At 37.6% G+C, this 16,269-nt stretch overlaps 1 protein-coding gene across 5 annotated transcripts in view; it reads right to left on the reverse strand.

The window, feature by feature from the left end:
- The window catches only part of CTNNA3 (catenin alpha 3), a 1,835,081-nt gene that overhangs the window by 1,265,440 nt on the left and 553,372 nt on the right, over positions 1 to 16,269 (reverse strand). The gene's annotated exons all lie outside the window — the stretch shown is intronic.

Here is a 16,269-nt window from a genome sequence, read left to right on the forward strand (position 1 = left end):
AGAAAAGGGAACTCTCATATACAATTGGTGGAAATGTAAATTAGTACAGCCATTATAGAAAACAGTATGGAGGTTTCTCAAAAACAAAAACAAACAAACAAAAAAAACTGAAACTAGAACTACCATATGATTCAGCAATCCCACTGCTGGGTATTTATCCAAAGGAAAAGAAAACAGTATATAGAAGAGATATCTGTTTATTGAAGCACTATCTATAATACCCGAGATGGAGAATCCACCTAAGTGTCCATAAATAGATTAAGAAAATGTTGTATATTACACAATGGAATACTATTCATCCATTAAAGAAATGAAATCCTGTTATTTAAGGCAACATAGATGAGCCCAGAGGACATTATGTTAAGTGAAATGAGTCAGGGACAGAAAGATAAATACTGCATGTTCTCACTCATATGTGGAAGCTAAGAAAAAATGAGTTCATAGAAGTCCGATAGAATTGTGGTCTTAGAGACCGCAAAAGATAGGGAAGAAGAAAAGATAGGGAGATATTGGTCATCAGAGACAAAATTATAACTACACAGGAGGAATAAGTTCTAGTGCTCTATAGCACTGTAGGGTGAATATACTTAATAACAATGTATTGTATATGATCAGAAAGCTAGAAAGGAAAATTCTGAATGTTCTTAACACAAAGAAATGATAAATGTTTGAAGTTATAGATATCCTAATTATCCTAACTTGATCATTAAACATTGTATATAAGCAATGAAATACCACATTTTTGATATGTATGTACAATTATCTGTCAACTAAAAATAAAATAAATACAAATTTCATGCTTAATATATTCATGTGTTTAGCATATAATTGTAGCAATTCATTTCACATAAGATTTTAAGGTGCTTACACAGTCTTTCCACAAATATGGACTACATGACACCTAATCAAGATCTTTTATTTTCTATTGTTGCCATAAGAAATTACCACAATGTAACAGGTTGTACAGCACAAATCTGTCATACAGTTTTATAGATCAGAGATGCTACATTGAGATAAAATCAAGACATATGCAGGGCTGTATTTCTTTCATCAGGCTCCAAGGGAAAATATGTTTACTTGTATTTGGGTTGTTCCAAGAGTCAGTTCCTTTCAGTTGTAGGATTGAGGTCTGTTACTTGGCTCATGGCCTCACTTCCTTCAACTATAAAGCCAGAAGTGGTGGACTAACTCTTTTCACACTTCAAATTTCTCCTCCTTCTTCCAACTCATCTCTCTCTGAAACAGCTAGGAATGGTTCTCTACTTCTAAGGACTAAAGTGATTAGAATGGGCCCACCCATTTAATCCAGGATAACTTCTCCATCTCAAGGTCCCTGTCCCTAATCACATCTGCAAAGTTCCCTTAACCGTGTAAGGAAATATATTCACAGAGTCCATGGATTAGGGTATAGACATATTTGGGAGGCCATTATTATTACGCCTACTACAGATAGGAATCAACTTTTTAATAGGAAGATAGCACTTATTAAAGAAATATTTTGCCATATGCAAATGAAAGTAAAAATATTTTTCAAATGAGGTGCAATGCCCTCAGTCTGAATCATACTTATAATTCAAATCCACCAGGGTACCAAAAATTTACTTCAAGTACACATGAATGTCAAATTAAAGAAGTTAAGGCAACAGCTTAGGGATGTTAAAGCTAACAATTATAATGGTGATAGTGATAGTCTGGTCAATCTACAAACTTGGTTGTGTTTTCAGATACAAAATGTGATGGTCATCACTAAGGAAAACACTAAATCAAATCTAGTTTCAACTTATCTTCCAGAAGATAAAAAGTGAATAAATCCATGTCAAGAATTCAATAAGTGCTTTCATTATGATTTTATAAGCCTTAAAAACATACATTCAAGTCTCTAATTTAAAAATTGTTCCAAAATATGACAGGGGAAATAGCAGTTTGTAAGTCACTAACTATACAGTCTTCACCAATTAATTATTATGTATAGCCAATAGCCAGACAAATCAGCTATATAAGTTGCTTATCCATGTGTGTGATTCTGCTAAATTTAGCAGAAAAATAAAGTTACAAGTTGGCCTTTGATCTTAAATTTATACCACAATGGTAAGATAACTTTTTTTTATTCAGAGCCTAACTAGAAATTGCTTTTCAAATATTGACTATATTTCTGGCCAAGCATGTTGGTTAATGCCTGTCCCAGTACATTGGGAGACCCAGGTGGGAGGACCACTTGAGACCAGGAGTTTGAGACTAGCCTGGGCAACATAAGGAGACCTTGTCTCTACAAAAAATTTAAAAATTTAAAAATGCATGGTAGTACATACCTGTAGACCCAGCTACTCAGGAGGCTGTAGTGGGAGGACGGCTTGAGCCCAGAAGGTTGAAGCTGCAGTGAGCTGTGATCACATCACTGCCCTCTAGCAGCCAGAGTTAGAGAGCAAGACCCTGCCTAAAAATATCTATATATATAAAGGGACTTCCACCAAGATGGCTGAATAGGATCAGCTCTCGAGCACAGTTCCCAGCGAGAGCAACACAGAAGGCGAGTGATCTCCACATTTCCAACTAAGGAACCAGGTTCATCTCAATGGGACTGGTTGGACAGAGGGTGCAATCCAAGAAGGACAAACTGAGGCAGGGTGGGGCCTGTCTCACCTGGGAAGTGCAAAGGGCCAGAGGGCCCTCCCTCCTACCCAGTGGAGGCCATGGGGACATTTCCGGCCACCCCAGAGCTCTGGTTCGGATGCTGGCTTCTCCCATGGTTTTGCAGCCTACAGACCAGGAGATCCCCGCCTGCTGACAGGTGCCTTGGGTTTCCAGGGCAAATCTGGGCAGCCAATTTAGCCGGTGCCACAAGTTCCCAGCACAAATCCGAGCAGCTGTTTTGACTGGCGCCTGGAGCAACTGTGAGACAGAGTTGCCCTTACCCCTGAGAGAAAGATGAGGAGCCAGGAGATCTGGCTCCACAGGTCCCACCCCCATGACGACCCGGAAACTGAATCCCACTGGCCTGGGATTTTTGCATCCAGCACAGCAGTTTGAGCTGGACCCTGAACAGTCAAGCTCGGTGGGGAGAGGGGTGTCTACCATTACCAAGGCAGCTCTAACCTTACCTGTGTAAACAAAATCACAAGAAAGTTTACATAGCAGCTGGGGGGGCGGTGCCTGTAACAGCTCAACAACACCTCTGCAGGCAGACTGTGACTAGACTCCCTCCTTGCTGGGCAGGGTATCTCTGAAAAAGGGCAGCAGCCTGTCAGGGACTTATAAATAAAGCCACACCTTCCTGGGACAGAGCACCTGGGAAAAGGAGTGGTTGTGAGTTCTGCTACAGCAGACTTAAACGTCCCTGCCCAACAGCTCTGAAGGGAGCAACAGACTCCCAGCATAGCACTTGAGCTCTGACAAGGGATAGACTGCCTCCTCATTAAGTGGCTCCCTGATTCCTGTATATCCAAAGAGTCATCCCATACAGGAGAGTTCTGGCTGACATCTGGCAGGTACCCTTCTGGGATGCAGCTATAAGAGGAAGGAACAGGCAGCAATCCTTGCTGTTCTGCAGCCCTCATAGGTGATTCCCAGGTAAGCAGAGTCTGGAGTGGACCTCCAGCAGTGGGCTGACTGGTAGAAGGAAAACTAAAAAACAGAAAGAAATAGTCACAACATCAACAAAAAGGATGTTCACTCAGAGACCCCATCCGAAAGTCACCAACTTCAAAGACAAAAGGTAGATAAATCCACAAAGATGGGAAGAAACCAGCTCAAAAAGGGTGAAATCACCAAAAACCAGAATGCCTCTCTTCCTCCAACGGATCACAACTCCTCACGAGCAAGGGAACAAAACTGGATGCAAAATGAGTTTGATGAATTGACAGAAGCAGGCTTCAGAAGGTTGGTAATAAACTTCTCTGAGCTAAAGAAACATGTTCTAACCCAATGCAAAGAAACTAAGAACCTTGAAAAAAGGTTAGACAAAATGTTAACTAGAATAACCAGCTTAGAGAACATAAATGACTACTTGATGAAACTGAGAAACACAGCGTGAGAACTTTGTGAAGCATACACAAGATTGAATACCCAAATCAATCAAGCAGAAGAATATCAGAGATAGAAGATCAACTTAATGAAATAAAATGAGAAGGCAAGATTAAAGAAAAAAGAGTGAAAAGAAATGAACAAAGACTCCAAGAAATATGGGATTATGTGAAAAGACCAACTCTACGTTTGATTGGTGTACCTGAATGTAATGGGGAAAATGAATCCAAGCTGGAAAACACTCTTCAGAATATTATCCAGGAGAACTTCCCCAATCTAGCAAGGCAGGCCAACATTTCAGTCCAGGAAACACAGAGGATACCACAAAGATATTCCCATAATTGTCAGATTCTCCATGGTTGAAATGTAGGAAAAAATGCTAAGGGTAGCCAGAGAGAAAGGTCTGGTTACCCACAAAGGGCAGCCCAACAGACACAGCGGATCTCTCGGCAGAAGCCCTACAAGCCATAAGAGAGTGGGGCCAATATTTAACATCTTTAAAGAAAAGAATTTCAACCCAAAATTTCATATCCAGACAAAGTAAGCTTCACACATGAAGGAGAAATAAAATCCTTTACAGACAAGCAATTGCTGAGAGATTTTATCACCACCACACCTGCCTTGCAAGAACTCCCAAAAGAAGCACTAAACAACCAGTACCAGCCACTGCAAAAATGTACCAAATGGTAAAGACCATTGACATGATGAAGAAACTGCATCAACTAACAGGCAAAACAATCAGCTAGTATCAAAATGGTAGGATCAAATTCACATGTAACAATGTTAACCTTAAATGTAAACAGGCTAAATGCCCCAATCGAAAAACACAGACTGGCAAATAGGATAAGAAGTCAAGACTCATTGTTGTGCTGTATTCAGGATACCCATCTCATGTGAAAAGACACACATAGACTCAAAATAAAGGGATGGGGGAAGATTTACCAAGCAAATGGAGAGCAAAAAAAAAGCAGGGGTTGCAATACTAGTCTCTGATAAAATGGACTTTAAAACAACCAAGATCAAAAGAGACAAAAAAGGCCATTACATAATGGTAAAGGGATTAATGCAACAATGATAGCTAACTAACCTAAATATATATGCACCAAATACAGGAGCACCCAGATACATAAAGCAAGTTCTTAATAACTTACAAGGAGACTTAGACTCTCACACAATAATAGTAAAAGACTTTAACACTCCACTGTCAATATTAGATAAACAAGACAGAAAATTAACAAGGATATCCGGGACTTGAATTCAGCTCTGGACCAAGCAGACCTAATAGACATCTACGGAACTCTCCACCCCAAATCCATAGAATATACTTTCTTCTCAGCACCACATCACACTTACTCTAAAATTGACCAAAGCAAATGCAAAAGAATAGAAATCATAACAACCAGTCTCACAGACCATAGTGCAATCAAATTAGAACTCAGAATTAAGAAACTCACTCAAAACCACACAACTACATGGAAACTAAACAACCTGCTCCTGAATAACTACTGGATAAATAATGAAATTAAGGGAGAAATAAAAATGTTATTCAAAACCAATAAGAAAAATGACACAACGTACCAGAATCTCTGGGACACATTTAAAGTAGTGTCTAGAGGGAAATTTATAGCACTAAATGCCCACATGAGAACCTAGGAAAGATATAAAATCGACACCCTAATGTCATGATTAAAAGAACTAGAGGAGCAAGATAAACACAAAAGCTAGCAGAAGGCAAGAAATAAGTAAGATCAGAGCATAATTGAAGGAGATAGAGACAAAAAACCCTTCAAAAAGTCAACAAAATAGACCACTAGCCAGACTAATATAAAAAAAAGAAGAATCGAATAGATGCAATAAAAAATGAATGAGGGGATATCACCATCAATCCCACAGAAACACAAACTACCATCAGAGATTACTACAAACAACTCGAGGCACATAAACCAGTAAATCTAGAAGAAATGGAAAAATTCCTGGACACTTACACCCTCCCAAGACTAAACAAGGAAGAAGTTGAATCCCTGAATAGACCAATAACAAGATCTGAAGTTGAAGCACCAATTAATAGCCTACCAACCAAAAAAGTCCAAGTCCAGACAGGTTCACAGCCAAATTCTTCCCAACATACAAAGAGGAAATGGTATCATTTTTTTCTGAAACTATTCCAAAAATACAAAAAGAAGAAATACTCCCTAACTCATTTTATGAGACCAACATCATCCCGATACAAAAACCTGGCAGAGATATAACTAAAAAATAAAATTTCAGGCCAATATCCATGATGAACATCGAGGCAAAAATCTTCAACAAAATACTGGCAAACCGAATGCAACAGCACATCAAAAAGCTTATCCATCACAATCAAGTAGGCTTCATCCCTAGGATGCAAGGCTGGTTCAACATACGCACATCTATAAACCTAATCCATTACATAAACAGAATCAAAGACAAAAGTCACATAATTATCTCGACAGATGCAGAGAGGGCCTTTGACAAAATTCAACAGCCCTTTATGCTAAAACTCTCAATAAACTAGGTATCAATGGATTGTATCTCAAAATAATGAAAGCTATTTTTGAAAAACCCACCACCAATATCATACTGAATGGGCAAAAACTGAAGCATTCCCTTTGAAAACTGGCACTAGACAAGGGCGCCCTCTCTCACCACTCTTATTCAATATAGTACTGGAAGTTCTAGCCAGAGCAATCAGGCAAGAAAAAGAAATACAGGATATTCAATTAGGAAGAGGAAGTCAAATTATCTCTATTTGCAGACAACATGATTGTATATTTAGAAGACCCCATCGTATGAGCCCAATATCCCCTTAAACTGATAAGCAACTTCAGCAAAGTCTCAGGATACAAAATCAATATGCAAAAATCACAAGCATTCCTATACACAAATAACAGACTAACAAAGAGCCAAATCATGAGCGAACTCCCATTCACAATTGCTACAAAGAGAATAAAATACCTAGGAATACAATTAACAAAGGATGGGAAGGACCTCTTCAAACTACAAACCACTGCTCAAGGAAATAAGAGAGGTCACAAACAGATGGAGAAACATTCCATGCCCATGGTTAGGAAGAATCAATATCGTGAAACTGGCCATACTGCCCAAAGTAATTTATAGATTTAATGATATCCCCATCAAGCTACCACTGACCTTCACAGAACTGGAAAAAACCACCTTAAACTTCATATGGAACCAAAAGAGAGCCCACATAGCCAAGACAATCCTAAGCAAAAAGAACAAAGCTGGAGGCATCACACTACCTGACTTCAAACTATACTATAAGTCTACAGTAATCCAAACGGCATGGTACTATCACCAAAACAGAGATGTAGACCAATGGAACAGAACAGAGGCCTCAGAAGCAACGCCACACATCTACAACCATCTGATCTTTGATAAATCTCACAAAAACTAGCAATGGGGAAAGGATTCCCTGTTTAATAAATGGTGTTGGGAAAACTGGCTAGCCATGTGCAGAAAGCTGAAACTGGATCTTTTCCTTACACCTTATACAAAAATTAACTCCACACGGATTAAAGATTAAACATAAAACCTAATACCACAAAAACCTAGAAGAAAACATAGGCAACACCATTCAGGACATAGGCATAGGCAAGGACTTCATGACTAAAACACCAAAAGCATTGGCAACAAAAGCCAAAATAGACAAATGGGATCTAATTAAACTTAAAAGCTTCTGTACAGCATAAGAAACAATCATCAGAGTGAACCAGCAACCAATAGAATAAGAAAAAATTTTTGCAAGCTACCCATCTGACAAAGGGCTAATATCCAGAATCTACAAAGAACTAAAACAAATTTACAAGAAAAAAAAATCCCATCAAAAATCGGGCAAAGGATATCAACAGGCACTTTTCAAAAGAAGACATTTATGCAGCCAAAAACCATATGAAAAAATGCTCATCATCACTGGTCATTAGAGAAATGCAAATCAAAACCACACTGAGATACCATCTCATGCCAGTTAGAATGGCGATTGTTAAAAAATCTGGAGACAACACGTGCTGGAGAGGATGTAGAGAAATAGGAATGCTTTTGCGCTGTTGGTGGGAGTGTAAATTAGTGCAACCATTGTGGAAGACAGTGTGATGATTCCTCAAGGATCTAGAATTGAAATACCATTTGTCCCAGCAATCCCATTACTGGGTATATACACAAAGGATTATAAATTATTCTATTAAAAAGACACATGCACACATATGTTCATGGTGGCACTGTTTACAATAGCAAAGACTTGGAACCAACCCAAATGCTCATCAAAGATAGACTGGATAAAGAAAATGTGGCGTATATACACCATGGAATACTATGCAGTCATAAAAAAGGATGAGTTCATGTCCTTTGCAGGGACATGGATGAATCTGAAAATCATAATTCTTAACAAAGTGACACAAGAACAGAAAACCAAAGACCACATGCTCTCACTCATAAGTGAGTGTTGAACAATGAGAACACATGGACACAGGGAAGGGAACATCACACAATGGGGTCTGTTGTGGGGTGGGGGACTAGGGGAGCGATAGCAAGGGGTGGGGAAGTTGGGGAGGGATAAAATTGGGAGAAATGTCTAATGTGGGTGATGGGGAATGGAGGCAGCAAACCACCATGGCATGTGTATACCTATGTAACAAACTGCAAGATCTGCACATGTGCCCCAGAACTTAAAGCATAATAATAATAAGTTAATATTACAGAAAACTAAAAAATAAAAATAATATATTTCAATGGAAATTGATTTATGAAGATAAAACAGCCAAGATGATATGAGGGACTCATAATTGATTAACATTGAATAAAAATAGGCAAAAATCAAAATTCAGCTTGTTTTAGAAGGAAAAAAATTTAAAGTTAATCAAGTATTTAAAAGAAACACATTTGCAAACTAATGGCTAATACGTAGTCTCATATCCCTCCTTTCTTTCTTCCCACTATATTTCGAACTTCAAACTGAACTTCATATATTTCCCACATCAAACAACCTAAGTGAATCCTGCTCTGTGCCTTTGCAAAGGCTCTTACCCCTTTCTGGAATTCCCACCTCCGTCAATTGTCTGATGAGTACCTACTTATCCTTTAAAAGCCAGCTTAAGTGCTTTCTCTCCACTGAAGCCTGATCTACCCCAGGGGAGTTAACCACTTATCACTTGGTGTTGTTATTGTACTTAGTATTCACCCCTATTACAGTTTTTATCATGTTCCTTTTCATGTATTTGTTTGCCTTGACAACTGAGACTGCAATTGTTGGCACTTTGAAACTATCACTTCTTAGCACAGTGTTTACAGAATTATGTAACTAGAAATTGCAATAACACCAATAGCATTTTAATTTAAATTTTATATTTTCACTGTTACAGCCAATAGAGAATCTGTCAGCAAAATGTGTTAAATCTCTCTCAAAATCCATCATATGTATTCTTGTATTTTATATATATATATATATATATATATATATATATATATATGCTACAGTCATGTAGTTTCTAGGTGGCCATACCTCTCAGTTTGCTTAGGATGTCTTTTTGTAGATCAATTAAGGTCTTTTGACCATTTTAGAAATTTTTGTCTCTCACAAGTAACCCAGTTTTGGCCAGGTGCGGTGGCTCACGCCTGTAATCCAGCACTTTGGGAGGCCAAGGCAGGCGGATGACCTGAGGTCAGGAATTCAAGACCAGCTTGGGCAAAGTGTAAAACCCTGTCTCTACTAAAAATACAAAAATTAGCAAGCCGTGGTGGTGTGCACCTGTAGCCCTAGCTACTCGGGAAGCTGAGACAGGATAATTACTTGAACCTAGGAGGTGGAGGTTGCAGTGAGCCAAGATTATGCCACTGCACTCCAGCCAGACTCCACCTCAAAAAAAAAAAAGTATCCCAGTTTGGATAACAAATTACATGTTTCTCCTAATAATTTTCTAAACATTATCAATAGTAAATTAAATACTCTGTGAGGCCAAATATAGTTGCTGACACAGGATAATATCGCATTGTTCAAGGGCTTTAAAAACAACCTTTTGATTTTTGCTATTAACTGTTGTAGTGAATAATGTGGTATTTCACCCAAATTCCCTTTACAAGGGATTCCCTTTTCAGCTGAAAATACCAGCTGCTGATGACTCACATCTCTGTTCCTCACTGGGAACAGTCCTCAGTTGCAGAAACCTGACTCATCCAAGGTTACATAGCTCCTAGGATGATGTGCAATCAATGATTGACAGTTGCAGGAATTCTAAGGGTCCATTCCCCCATTTCAATATGAGACAATTCTGAAAAGCCATCCCAGCTTGAGTGCTCCCCATATGACAGCTGAGACTTCCATTCCAAGTTGGCTTCTCTGCCAATCTGCCTTCTCACTTCCGTACATGTTTATTTTCTGAAAGAATGTCCCAATAAAACTTTTTTGTACTCCAATTTACTTTAGAGTCTGCTCTAGTGCACCTGATCTAAGACAGCAATCCCTCTTCTACTGTCAGCTCCTACACAGGAACTATGCTAGGCTCAGGACCCTTAAACTTTGTCCAAGTTAGAACTAAAACTTCATGCAAGGATTCTTGATTCTTCTATATTTCTGTCATTTCTACCATTCAATCTAGTTTTATTTTTATGTAACAAACAATTTTGAGTAAAGTTTAATGTTAAAAAAACATAGCAGGAACTTCTAAGTATATGAGGAACGCCTGAACACTAAGGAGTAAAGGAACCCACTTCTTGGGAAAGGATCAGTTGAAACAATCCACAAAGTGAATGACTGACCTGCCCCACAAATATTAGAAATCATGGCTGCCTCTCCTGGAAGGCAAAAGACAAGGGGCTCTCAGCTTTTAGGCTCTCTGGTCAAGAGGATGTAACCTTCAGGGACTTTCACCTCTGTATTGCCCTCTGCATTTCACCTGTGTACTGATTGCTCTCTGCAAAACTTAAGTCTTGACACTTTAGAATATTCTCCATTATGTTTTAGTTATTTTTATTTTACAAAAATTATCTCATTCTCCTCCTGTGATCTGGCTCTGATTAGTTTCCCTTTTATTAAAAAAAATTAAAATCGCTGCCTACTTTTTATAATTTCAGCTTTTCTTACTAGTTCTGCAATTATATAGCTTGCATTTCTACAGGATTCTCACTATTAATTTTGATTATTAGGAGAGATTAGTACATTAGAGCACAAAGAAGAGATCTATGGGACTTGTTTATTTCCTCAACAGAGGAACCCAGATGCCTCCTTTTCCCCAGTGAGCACTGCACAAGCTCCTCTTAAACCCCAAAGTGGACATTCTATGCCAGATTTACATGACACCAAACTTAACTTATGAAGAAGATTTTGAAATCATTATTTAACAGTCATCCAGGGAATTAAAGAACATTTAGTAAAGGAATAAGACTAGAAACCAGAGCAGCTCAGAAAAATAATAGCTGAAACAATAAAGTTATTTTATTTCCAACACAATTCACATATTTAAATACCTGTCCAATATCTAGTCCTTAATGTAGGCACAGAAAATCAAAGAAAGAAAAAAAAAAAACATTTTTGCCAACTTAACCAAATCCCCACTACTTATTATTTCTCTCAACTCCCAGCTCATTGAATTATCAGCTCCTATATTCCAGATTCAATATCTGAACCCAGCCTCTTTCATTATGATGATTCCTTTATATCTTCTTGGACTTTGACTTCAGGCTCTTATCAATCTAACCTTGGTTGATATCTCTGTTTTTGGCACATCCACTCTTGTACAGACCAATATAGGATTATAGGATACTATTTATTTCTCTTAAGTTATCCAGGTATCTGTAAACTGAAAAACATTGTCTCCAACCAAATCAACCACTCAAAAATCAGCTACCACTATAGAATAATGAAAACTGTTAAGAATATAAAAATGTAAAGCATCTAATACAGTATACTTGAGCTGATAATGACAATCCTCATATGCAAAAAAGAAAGAAGGAAAGGAAGGTAGGAAGTGAAAAAGGGTGGGAGAGTAAAGGAGGGAGGAAAAGAGAAAGAGAAGGAGAGACAGAGGAGGGGAGAGAGGGAAGGAGGGAAAGAAGGAAAAACATAGGCTGAAAGCTACCTTTACATTTTTGGGATTTTAATTTTAACCTGTCTCTTGTATTCAAAAAGCCATTGCATATAGGTCCTCCCAACTGTTTACCTTATCATCATGGGAAATAAAAATAAATTAATTAATTGAGGCCAGAATCATTTCCAAAATGGATTTTCAGGAGTGGGATGGAGGTCCTACACGAAAGGAAAATCCCATAACATCTCTTTGCATGTAGGCTCTACATGAATTTTCAGAATTTCCTAACACACGGAATGCATTAAACTCAAGACACACAATGAAATAGGTTTCTGAATAACAAAGCCAGTCCATTTGATTCTTCATTCACTCAACATATATGTAATGAGAACCAACAATGTGCTTTCACATAAAACACCAAGAGAAGAATAAAGTGGGTAGATGACAGGTCCAGAAATGCAGATAAGTTCCTGCATGGAGCTCAGCCTGACTTGTTTACTGTAGCAGCATTATCTCACACTCAATTCTAATAATCCCCTATAGTCATGTATCATCAAAATATTAACTTTGCTAATAATTATACATCACCTATCTAACATATCCAACCCAACTATAACAATATGATTTCAACCCACTCCCAGAAAAATATTCATGCTTGGTGTCCTCTTAGAACTCAAACATGATGGCTGCCTAGGTACAATTCTATTTTTACCAAATAAAAAAGATCACCATATAAAAATAATTGACTTCCTAAAGATCATTTCTTCTTCACAGGCCTCATTGCTCTGTCTCATTTATGAAAAAATTCCTTAATTATGTTATACATCAGAGAAGATGAACTAGCGATATAACAAAATCAGCACAACTAGCTTAGAAATATACATCCCTAAGCTTGAAAAGACAAAAGCTATATTTTCTTTGATCCTCAATGTTTCCTGAAGTGTATTTTTAATGAATAAAAATCCTGTTCTAGAATATGGCTGGATGTGGATCCAAATGCAGAGACTAAAATGAAAAAATTTTATTTCTGGATATTTACATTGATTTTCAGAAGAGACTTAATGCTTTGCAAAATAAGGCCTTTTATAACAGGCAATCCATTGGATAAATTTAGTAGATGCTTGAAACTCTTTTCAATTAATGTCAAAGAGGCTTTTTCTCCATTACATGGCATACACAGTATGCAATCATTTCATGCATTCTTTCATTCAAAAATGCAATTAAGTTTTTTTCTAAATGCCATGCATTGTGCCTAGGGCTTGGGATAAAACTAAACAAAACAGACAAGTGATCTGCCTGCATAGAGCTTAAAGTGTGCGAGGGATGCTGTCTATAATGGATTTGAAATGAAAAGACTGATAATGATTTCACAGAGGAGACGAGGGAAGACTAGTACTGATATAATGTGAGTCTCCCAGGGATGTCCACATTCAAATTCCCAGAACCTGTGAATATGTTGCCTTCCATGGCAAGAGGGATTTTGCAGATGTAATTAAGGTTAAGGGCCTTCAGATGGGATGATTATCCTGGATAATCTGGGTGGGTCCCACTATTCACATGAGTGCTAAAAATCGGAGAATCTTTCCAAGGCGTGGTCAGAGAAAGAAATGTGAGGTTGGAAGCAGGGTCAGAGAAATATGACCTTGCTGGCTTAGAAGATGGAGGCAGAGGGCCAAGAGCCAAGGAATGAGGGTGACCTCTAGAAACTGGAAAAGGCAAAAATAATGGACTCCTCCCTAGAGACTCCAGAAAATAATGTGTTCCTCCAACACTCTGATTTTTAATCCAGTGAGGCCCAGGCCAGACTTTTGATTACAGAGCTGAAAGACAGAAATTTGTGTGGTTTTCTATTGCATGAAGTGTGTAGCAATTTGTTACAGCAGCAATAGAAAACTAACCAAACATATATACATATGTATCCACTTATATAAATTTAACAGGACAGTATATATTAGGGGAAAGATACATAATCAATACTGTTAAATAGTTGTATGTTTTGTCCGTTATAGACCCATCTGGTCTCATTCCTTACTAATATGATAAGACGTTGAATTTACTGAATGTTGAGATTCAATTTTAAAAAATGATCAAGACTTGCTAATCTGTTTAAGGAAGTGAATTTATTTAGATTCAGAGGAGTCATATGGTTGTGTGGACTGAGCCTGAGTCAAACATAAGCTGCATTCATTTCTCACTGCCAAACTGCTATGCTGGACTCAACAGACTTGCAAAATTTAAGCCAAGTCCTGAAGTCCCCTTCACCTAAAAGATTCACAGGTTTTGATGAATTAATCACTAAGTTTTTGTGCTTATCATCAAGCATTTACTCCATCAACACAGCTCAATTACAAAAGCTACTGACTGATCTAAGAAACAACTGGGCCCACCAAAGGAGACACAGTATTCCTTAAAATAGGAAGATGGGGATTTAAGTACCAGAGCCATCCCAAGTCTTTGAGCAAACTCTCAGCAAGGTTTGAGTTCAGCTAGTTCCAGAAAAAATGCATTCTGTTTCATTAAAACTGATGCAACAGCTATAAAGCAGTATTATTTGTGATAGAAATCAGGAGTGAAAGTAAACTTGGGCATCAGATAAGATAATACACTCCACAGTTTTCCAGGTTGGTTCCTGCTACTTAATTCCAATATTCATTAGCTCAGTCCAATTTTACCAGCTTAAGAAAACCATAAAATCACCACTATTTTGATGTGATATGTGTTTATTATATACAGGGCTGACATCAGGGGCCTGCTACTGCACACAAGATCCCAATTTTAGGCAGGGGTCCCAGGCTTGGGTGTTCATGCTCTGCTCCCACAGTCTTGAAATTTTTAACAATTTAACCTTTGAATCTGTGTAGTCCAATCTGGCAATGAACTGCATGCCCTGGCTCATACGCAGCCCTGCCTCCAAGTGACTTCCTGGGACAGTTCTCAGCCACCTGCTCTCCCACCCAGTGATTACTGCCGCCCTCTATTTCTTGTAGGGGCCTTGGTACATCCTGGGGTGGATGAGGGTCATTTGGAAGAGCCATAGATACCTGTGAGGGTCTGTGTTCACTTTATAAGTACCTCTATACTCTAGAAATCTACCATTAAATAGCAAATAAAAATAACCTTTCGTAGGTCATGAGAGACTGTGTAAGAAAGTTACAGCTCCTTTCCCCTGCTTTTTGAACAAGAAGCCTCACATTTTCATTTTGCACTAGGCCCCCGCAAATTACACAGCCAATCCTATATCTGAGTTTTTATCTATAAAGAATGAAATAACTTTATATTTTACATAAATTGAACTTATAATTTTATAATTTCTAGATAAAATAAATGTATATATAATGCTACTATATTTTATCTATAAAGATGAGAATAATAATTACAATAGTTTGAGATCAGGAGAGAAGGCATTTCAATACAGTATTATCTTCTGTGTTTTTTATGACTGATGAATTACCTTGAAAAATCTTTAACTAAGAATATATTATATGCTAAAAATGGGGATATTCTAGCTTCAGGCATTCTAGCAGGACATGACATTATTGAAATTTTCTTATTAAGGAAATCTACCTTACAACTTTGATTTACTGACAGGCGAGAGATTTCTGGTCAGGAGCCAAAGTCATCAAATATTAAGAGTATGAAGGTACATCAAATGTGTTGAAGGGTCCTCAAAATGCACCAGATAATTATAGCGCATTTCAATTATTCACACAAAGTACTTATATTGAACAATCTCAAAAATCTTAAATTCATACCTGAAAAGTCAGATGCTTTGTAACTAATAATTCTCAAAACATACCTACATGAATCTTGAATTATTCTATTTATAAAAATGCAGATGAACAAAATATTCCTATTACAACTTTCCTTTTGTTTATCTCTACTATTTAAGAAATCTTCATAATCAATATATAATTGACAATATATTCAATATTTTTCTCTTTGCTTATAAATGTTACCAGGACTTGAGGGGAACAATAGTTATAGATATTCCATAGATGGAGATATATATATTTCATATATATATATATATAAAATGAAACACAACGGACCTTGAAACAAGTAGTTTTGCCCTAAATTTAGACATTTCCAATATTTCTGAGCGATAGCTAAAATTCCAAACAAAAACTAGACACTGTCACATTTGAAAAAGGTTAAGAGCTGCCAAAACTACATGGGTGCATGTAATCCCAGC

The sequence above is a fragment of the Aotus nancymaae genome, unplaced genomic scaffold (assembly GCF_030222135.1).
Source record: "Aotus nancymaae isolate 86718 unplaced genomic scaffold, 86718_ANA_hifiasm-v0.15.2.pri h1tg000010l, whole genome shotgun sequence".
Classification (NCBI taxonomy): domain Eukaryota; kingdom Metazoa; phylum Chordata; class Mammalia; order Primates; family Aotidae; genus Aotus; species Aotus nancymaae.